Source organism: Arachis ipaensis, chromosome B1, assembly GCF_059453495.1.
Source record: "Arachis ipaensis isolate K30076 ecotype BB chromosome B1, ASM5945349v1, whole genome shotgun sequence".
NCBI lineage: Eukaryota > Viridiplantae > Streptophyta > Magnoliopsida > Fabales > Fabaceae > Arachis > Arachis ipaensis.
In genome coordinates, this window is record NC_142436.1 from 83,140,394 (window position 1) to 83,149,879 (window position 9,486).

The 9,486-nt window shown below is 37.7% G+C and overlaps 1 non-coding gene across 1 annotated transcript; it reads right to left on the bottom strand.

The window, feature by feature from the left end:
• Positions 1 to 5,157: 5,157 nt before the first annotated feature.
• On the bottom strand, positions 5,158 to 5,265 carry LOC148577259 (small nucleolar RNA R71). Its single transcript, XR_015904291.1, has one exon. It is a non-coding gene; the product is annotated as a small nucleolar RNA R71 (small nucleolar RNA).
• Between the last annotated feature and the right edge of the window lie 4,221 nt (positions 5,266 to 9,486).

Below are 9,486 nucleotides of genomic sequence, written 5' to 3' on the forward strand. Positions count from 1 at the left end.
TGAATTTCTCATCCAAGCACTGACTTATTGCCTAAAAATGCATGAAAACCAAGTAAAAATAGATAAAAATTGATAGTAAAACTTGCACAAATTGACATGTCATTAATGTGACATATAATCCTCTTATATTTGGGTAATGAGGGTTTTTATGGCAAATAAACTAAAATTGAACTTCACCCTCTAATTGGAATTAAGTGTCCAAGGAATTGGCGGTTGATGATAATTAAAGGAGACTAAAAAGGTTTAAGGAATTAGAGTTTAGTCACATATAGTTTGCCATGAATTGAATCTTGCATGATTAAAATAGTTAGTAAGAAAAGTCAATCCGGAAAATTGATAACTCTGAAGCCTTAACTGTTTCTCCATATATTATTCACAACTTGTTTACTGCTTGCCTTCTGATTTACTGAATTTGCTGTTTAATGTTTTTGAACTCTCAACACCATTTTTTGTTTGTCTGACTAAGTAAATCACTTAACCATTGTTGCTTAGTCCATCAATCCTCGTGGGATCGACCCTCATTCAACTGAGGTACTACTTGGTACGACCCGGTGCACTTGCCGGTTAGTTTGTGGTTATAAATTCTGCACCAGCTTAATGTCACATGCAATAGTTATATGCCCTTTTTATTACTATAATTTTATTGCATGCTTGTTAATTAGTCAATTACTTGATTGGTAATTTTAGTTGTTTCAATTTAACTGTTAATTGTTCATTACTCTTAGATTCTTGTCACTTTACTTTTTCGCAAGCAATTCAAAACCCCCAAATTTCCTAACCAATGACGTGCTTTCAATTGCAAGTCCTAGGAAAAATGACCCGAAATTTTACTTCCAATAATTGATTTGATTGTTGTGACACTCTTCTAAACTTTGATTGGGGATCACTTGTCGGTTTAGGCTATATTTGCGACACTTGAGTTGAAAATCCTTTTGAATTTTTCTAGACCGACATTTATCCTTCGTCAACGTCCCACGTTGAATTGGAGTCATGCATATGCATGGGAGATGCGTACGCATACACTTTGCATGTGTACACAACTTGAAGTCCATATGTGTATGTGATGAGCGGATAATTTATACGCTTTTTGGCATTGTTTTTAGTATGTTTTTAGTAGGATCTAGTTACTTTTAGGGATGTTTTCATTAGTTTTTATGTTAAATTCACATTTCTGGACTTTACTATGAGTTTGTGTGTTTTTCTGTGATTTCAGGTATTTTCTGGCTGAAATTGTGGGACTTGAGCAAAAATCAGATTCAGAGGTAGAAGAAGGACTGCTGATGCTGTTGGATTCTGACCTCCCTGCACTCAAAGTGGATTTTCTGGAACTACAGAACTCAAAATGGCGCGCTTCTAATTGCGTTGGAAAGTAGACATCCAGGGCTTTCCAGCAATATATAATAGTTTATACTTTGGCTGAGTTTAGATGACGTAAAAGGGCGTTGAACGCCAGTTATACGCTGTAGTCTGGAGTTAAACGCCAGAAACACGTCACGAACCAGAGTTGAATGCCAGAAATACGTTACAACCTGGTGTTCAACTCCAGAAAGAGCCTCTGCACGTGTAACATTCAAGCTCAGCCCAAGCACACACCAAGTGGGCCCCGGAAGTGGATTTATGCATCAATTACTTACTTCTGTAAATCCTAGTAGCTAGTCTAGTATAAATAGGACCTTTTACTATTGTATTAGACATCTTGGGACGTCTGGTTCTTAGATCATGGGGGCTGGCCATTCGGCCATGCCTGGACCTCTCACTTATGTATTTTCAAACGGTAGAGTTTCTACACTCCATAGATTAAGGTGTGGAGCTCTGCTGTTCCTCATGAATTAATGCAAAGTACTACTGTTTTTCTATTCAATTCAACTTATTCCGCTTCTAAGATATTCATTCGTACTCCAACATGAATGTGATGAATGTGACAATCATCATCATTCCCCCACGAACGCGTGCCTGACAACCACTTCCGTTCCACCTTAGATTGGATGATTATCTCTTGGATCTCTTAATCAGAATCTTCGTGGTATAAGCTAGATTGATGGCGGCATTCATGAGAATCCAGAAAGTCTAAACCTTGTCTGTGGTATTCCGAGTAGGATTCTGGGATTGAATGACTGTGACGAACTTCAAACTCGCGAGTGCTGGGCGTAGTGACAGACGCAAAAGGAGGGTGAATCCTATTCCAGTATGATCGAGAACCTCAGATGATTAGCCGTGCTGTGACAGAGCATTTAGACCATTTTCACAAGAGGATAGGATGCAGCCATTGACCACGGTGATGCCTCCAGACGATTAGCCATGCAGTGACAGCGCATCGGACCATTTTCCAGAGAGGATGAAAAGTAGCCATTGACAATGGTGATGTCCTTACATAAAGCCAGCCATAGAAAAGAGTAGGACTGATTGGATGAAGACAGCAGGAAAGCAGAAGTTCAGAGGGACGAAAGCATCTCTATACATTTATCTGAAATTATCACCAATGATATACATAAGTATTTCTATCTTTATTTTCTATTTATTATTTATTTTCGAAAACTCCATAATTAATTATTGTCCGCCTGACTGAGATTTACAAGATGACCAAAGCTTGCTTCATACCAACAATCTCCGTGGGATCGACCCTTACTCACGTAAGGTTTTATTACTTGGATGACCCAGTGCACTTGATGGTTAGTTGTATCGAAGTTGTGAATGAAAAAACGATTTATTAAGACATGCGTACAGAGTTTTTGGCGCCATTGCCTGAGATCACAATTTTATGCACCAAGTTTTTGGCGCTGTTGCCGGGGATTGTTCGAGTTTGGACAACTGACGGTTCATCCTGTTGCTCAGATTAGGTAATTTTCTTCTTATTTTATTTTCAAAAAGTTTTCAAAAATTTTTCAAAAAAATAAAAAATATTTTTCTTCAGAATTTTTAAGAATGAATTCTAGTGTTTCATGAAGCATGTGAAGCCTGACTGGCTGTAAAGCCATGTCTAAATTCATTTGGACGGGGGCTTCCAACCCAACAATATCAAGAGCAAGCTAGTTGTTGCTAATCCACCTACTGCTGTTCCAGATCCAAAAGATTTACATGCTAAAGCTTGACTGGCTATTAAGCCATGTCTAACCCTCAGATTGGAGCTTTAGAATAAGAGTGCAAGATTCCTGGAATTCATATTAAAAATTTTGGAATCCTTATTTTTCTTTTTCATATAATTTTCGAAAAATCCAAAAAAAAAATTTAGAAAATCATAAAAATATCAAAAATATTTTGTGTTTCTTATTTGAGTCTTGAGTCAGATTTTAAGTTTGGTGTCAATTACATGTTCATCTTGCATTTTTCGAAAAAAATCATGCATTCATAGTGTTCTTCATGATATTCAAGTTGTTCTTGATGTACCTTCTTGATTGATCTTCATATTATATTGTTTTGTGTTGTATGGTGTTTTTCATATGCATTCTTGAATTCTTAGTGTCTAAGCATTAAAGATTTCTAAGTTTGGTGTCTTGCATGTTTTCTTTGCATATAAAATTTTCAAAAATAAGTTCTTGATGTTCATCATGATCTTCAAAGTGTTCTTGGTGTTCATCTTGACATTCATAGTGTTCTTGCATTCATCACATGCTTTGATCCAAAATTTTCATGCATTGCATCATTTTTCATGTTTTTCTCTCTCATCATAAAAAAATTCAAAAATAAAAAAAATATCTTTCCTTTTTTCTCTCATAAATTTCGAAAATTTGGATTGACTTTTTCAAAAAATTTTAAAATCTAGTTGTTTTTATGAGTCAAATCAAATTTTCAATTTAAAAATCTTATCTTTTTCAAAATCTTTTTCAAAAATCAAATCTTTTTCATTTTTCTTATTTATTTTCGAAAATCTTAAAATATTTTTCAAAAAAAAATTTTTTCTTAATTTTCTATCACAATTTTCGAAAATAAAATCAATAATTAATGTTTTGATTCAAAAATTTCAAGTTTGTTACTTGCTTGTTAAGAAAGATTCAAACTTTAAGTTCTAGAATCATATCTTGTGATTTCTTATGAATCAAGTCATTAATTGTGATTTTAAAAATCAAATCTTTTTCAAAACTAATTTCAATCATATCTTTTCAAAAATATCTTTTTATCTTATCTTTTTCAAAATCATATCTTTTTAAACATATCTTTTTCAAAAATTTGATTTTAAAATATCTTTTCTAACTTCTTATCTTCTTATCTTTTCAAAATTGATTTTCAAATTTGTTTCAACTAACTTTTTGTTTGTTTCTTATCTTTTTCAAAACTACCTAACTAACCCTCTCTCTCTAATTTTCGAAAATATCTCCCTATTTTTCAAAAATTATTTTTAATTAACTAATTGTTTCAAAATTCAATTTTAATTAATTTCTTCTTTTAATTTTCGAAAATCACTAACTCTTTTTCAAAAATTATTTTCGAAAACCTCCCCTCTCTCATCCTCTTCTATTTATTTATTTATTTACTAACATCTCTTCCTCACTCACCAAAAATCCGAACCCCCTCTCTCTCTCTGAGTTCAGATTTTCTCTTCTTATTTTCTTCTACTCACACAGGGACCTCTATACTGTGGTAAAAAGGATCCCTATTATTATTATTTTTCTGTTCCCTTTTTTTCATATGAGCAGGAGCAAGGACAAGAACATTCTTGTTGAAGCAGATCCAGAACCTGAAAGGACTCTGAAGAAGAAACTAAGAGAAGCTAAATGATAACAATCCAGCAAGCACCTTTCAGAAATTTTCGAACAAGAAGAGGAGATGGCAGTCGAAAATAATAATAATGCAAGGAGGATGCTTGGTGACTTTACTGCACCTAATTCCAATTTACATGGAAGAAGCATCTCCATCCCCACCATTGGAGCAAACAACTTTGAGCTGAAATCTCAATTAGTTTCTCTGATGCAGCAGAACTGCAAGTTTCATGGACTTCCATCTGAAGATCCTTTTCAGTTCTTAACTGAATTTTTGTAGATCTATGATACTGTTAAGACTAATGGAGTGGATCCTGAAGTCTACAGGCTCATGCTTTTTCCTTTTGCTGTAAGAGACAGAGCTAGAGTGTGGTTGGACTCTCAACCCAAAGATAGCCTGAACTCTTGGGATAAGCTGGTCACAGCTTTCTTAGCCAAGTTCTTTCCTCCTCAAAAGCTTAGTAAGCTTAGAGTGGATGTTCAAACCTTCAGACAGAAAGAAGGTAAATCCCTCTATGAAGCTTGGGAGAGATACAAGCAACTGACCAAAAAGTGTCCTTCTGACATGCTTTTAGAATGGACCATCCAGGATATATTCTATAATGGTTTATCTGAGCTATCAAAGATGTTATTGGATACTTCTACAGGTGGATCCATTCACCTAAAGAAAACGCCTGCAGAAGCTCCAGAACTCATTGACATGGTTGCTAATAACCAGTTCATGTACACTTCTGAGAGGAATCCTGTGAGTAATGGGACGCCTCAGAAGAAGGGAGTTCTTGAAATTGATACTCTGAATGCCATATTGGCTCAGAACAAAATATTGACTCAGCAAGTCAATATGATTTCTCAGAGTCTGAATGGAATGCAAGCTGCATCCAATAGTACTCAAGAGGCGCCTTCTGAAGAAGAGGCCTATGATCCTGAAAACCCTGCAATAGCAGAGGTGAATTACATGGGTGAACCATATGAAAACACCTATAATCCCTCATGGAGAAATCACCCAAATCTCTCATGGAAGGATCAACAAAAGCCTCAACAAGGCTTTAATAATGGTGGAAGAAATAGGTTTAACAATAGTAAACCTTTTCTATCATCCACTCAGCAACAGACAGAGAACTCTGAACAAAATACATCTAATTTAGCAAACTTAGTCTCTGATCTATCTAAGGCCACTATAAGTTTCATGAATGAAACAAGGTCCTCAATTAGAAATTTAGAGGCACAAGTGGGCCAGCTGAGTAAAATGATCACTGAAATCCCTCCTAGTACTCTCCCAAGCAATACAGAAGAAAATCCAAAAGGAGAGTGCAAGGCCATTGACATAGTCAACACGGCCGAACCTAGAGAGGAAGGGGAGGACGTGAATCCCAAGGAGGAAGACCTCCTGGGACGTCCAGTGATCAATAAGGAGCTTCCCTCTGAGGAACCAAAGGAATCTGAGACTCATCTAGAGACCATAGAGATTCCATTGAACCTCCTTATGCCATTCATGAGCTCTGATGATTATTCCTCTTCTGAAGAGAATGAGGATGTTACTAAGGAGCAAGTTACCAAGTACCTTGGTGCAATCATGAAGCTGAATGCCAAATTATTTGGTATTGAGACTTGGGAAGATGAACCTCCCATGTTCACCAATGAACTAAGTGATCTGGATCAACTGACATTGCCTCAGAAGAAACAGGATCCTGGAAAGTTCCTAATACCTTGTACCATAGGCACCATGATCTTTGAAAAGGCTTTGTGTGACCTTGGTCAGGGATAAACCTCATGCCCCTCTTTGTAATAGAGAAACTAGGAATCTTTGGGGTGCAAGCTGCTAAAATCTAATTAGAGATGGCAGACAATTCAAGAAAACAGGCTTATGGACAAGTAGAGGACGTGTTAGTAAAGGTTGAAAGCCTTTACATCCCTACTGACTTCATAGTCCTAGATACTGGGAAGGATGAGGATGAATCCATCATCCTTGGAAGACCCTTCCTAGCTACAGCAAGAGTTGTGATTGATGTTGACAGAGGCGAATTAGTCCTTCAATTGAATGAGGACTCCCTTGAGTTTAAAACTCAAGGACATCCTTCTGTAAACATGGAAAAGAGGCACAATAAGCTTCTCTCAAAACAAAGTCAACCAGAGCCCCCACAGTCAAACTCTAAGTTTGGTGTTGGGAGGCCACAACCAAACTCTAAGTTTGAACTCCCATATCTAAACTCTAAGTTTGGTCTTGGGGAGTTTCAACAATGCTCTGAACATCTGTGATGCTCCATGAGAGCCCACTGTCAAGCTATTGACATTAAAGAAACGCTTGTTGGGAGGCAACCCAATTTTTATTTATCTAATTTTAATTTATTTTTATTGTTATTTCATGTTTTATTAGGTTCATGATCATGTGGAGTCTCAAAATAAATATTGAAAACGGAATCAAAAACAGCAGAAGAAAAATCACACCCTAGAGGAGGATCTTACTAGCGTAAGGAGCATCTGTCTGGCGTTCAACGCTAGAACAGAGCATGTTTCTTGCGTTGAACGCCAGAAATAAGCAGCATCCTGGCGTTCAGACGCCAGAAATGCACAGTGAAGAAGAGCTGGCGCTGAACGGCAGAAACAAGCATCTGGCTGGCGTTCAACGCCAGAAATATGCTGCATCTGGGCGTTGAACGCCCAGAACAAGCATCAATTCGGTGTTTAAACGCCAGAACTGCATACAAAGGCATTTTACATGCCTAATTGGTGCAGGGATGCAATTCCTTGACACCTCAGCATCTGTGGACCCCACAGGATCATCTCAGCATCTGTGGACCCCACAGGATCCCCACCTACCTCCACTCACTCTCTTCCCTCTTCTCAATGTTCATCCTCTCTTCCCAATAAACACTCTTCCCCAAAACTCTTCACCAATCACCTCAATCTCTCTTCCCTATCACCACTTCACCACTCACATCATCCACTCTTCCCCATAAACCTACCTCATAAACTCCACCTACCTTCAAAATTCAAAATCAATTTCCCACCCAAAACCCACCCTTATGGCCGAACCTTACCCCCTCCCTTCCCTATATATAGCCCTCCATTCTTCCTCATTTTCACACCACACAACCCTCTCTTCTCTTCTTGGCCGAATACACCTCTCCCTCCTCTCCTCCATATTTTCTTCTTCTTCTTCATCTATTCTTTCTTCTCTTGCTAGAGGGCGAGCAAAATTCTAAGTTTGGTGTGGTAAAAGCATAAGCTTTTTGTTTTTCCATTACCATTGATGGCACCTAAGACCGGAGAATCCTCTAGAAAAAGGAAAGGTAAGACAAAAGATTCCACCTCCGAGTCATGGAAGATGGAAAGATTCATCTCTAAAGCTCATCAAGACCACTTCTATGATGTTGTGGCCAAGAAGAAGGTGATCCCCGAGGTCCCTTTCAAACTCAAGAGAAATGAGTATCCGGAGATCCGACATGAGATCCATAGAAGAGGTTGGGAAGTTCTAACAAACCCCATCCAACAAGTTGGAATTCTAATGGTTCAAGAGTTCTATGCTAATGCATGGATCACAAGGAACCATGATCAAAGTAAGAACCCGAACCCAAAGAATTATCTCACCATGGTTCGGGGGAATTACTTAGATTTTAGTTCGGAAAATGTAATGTTGGCATTCAACTTGCCAATGATGGAAGAGAACGCACGCCCCTACACAAAGAGAGTCAACTTTGATCAAAGGTTGGACCAAGTCCTCATGGACATATGTGTGGAAGGAGCTCAATGGAAGATTGACTCAAAAGGCAAACCGGTTCAACTGAGAAGACTGGACCTTATGCCTGTAGCTAGAGGATGGTTAGAGTTCATTCAATGCTCAATCATTCCCACTAGCAACCGGTCTGAAGTTACTATAGACCGGGCCATCATGATCCATAGCATCATGATTGGAGAAGAGGTGGAGGTTCATGAGATTATACCTCAAGAACTCTACAAGGTGGCTGACAAGTCCTCCACTATGGCAAGGTTAGCCTTTCCTCACCTCATTTGCCATCTATGCAATTCGGCTGGGATTGACATAGAAGGAGACATTCCCATTGAGGAAGAGAAGCCCATCACTAAGAAAAGGATGGAGCAAACAAGAGAGCCCATTCATGGAGCTCAAGAGACGCATGAAGCTCATCACCATGAGATCTCGGAGATGCCTCAAATGCATTTTCCTCCACAAAGCTATTGGGAGCAAATCAACACCTCCCTAGGAGAATTAAGTTCCAACATGGGACAATTAAGGGTGGAACATCAAGAGCACTCCATCATCCTTAATGAAATTAGAGAAGATCAAAAAGCAATGAGGGAGGAGCAATAAAGACAAGTAAGAGACATAGAAGAGCTCAAGGACATCATTGGTTCCTCAAGGAGGAAACGCCACCATTACTAAGGTGGATTCATTCCTTGTTCTTACATTCTTTGTTTTTCGTTTTCTTTATGTTAAGTGCTTATCTATGTTTGTGTCTTTATTACATGATCATTAGTGTCTAAGTGTCTATGCTTTAAAGTAGTGAATATGAATCCATCACCTCTCTTAAATGAAAAATGTTTTTAATTCAAAAGAACAAGAAGTACATGAGTTTCGAATTTATCCTTGAACTTAGTTTAATTATATTGATGTGGAGACAATACTTTTTGTTTTCTGAATGAATGCTTGAACAGTGCATATGTCTTTTGAAGTTGTTGTTTAAGAATGTTAAAAATGTTGGCTCTTGAAAGAATGATGACAAGGAGACATGTTATTTGATAATCTGAAAAATCACAAAAATGATTCTTGAAGCAA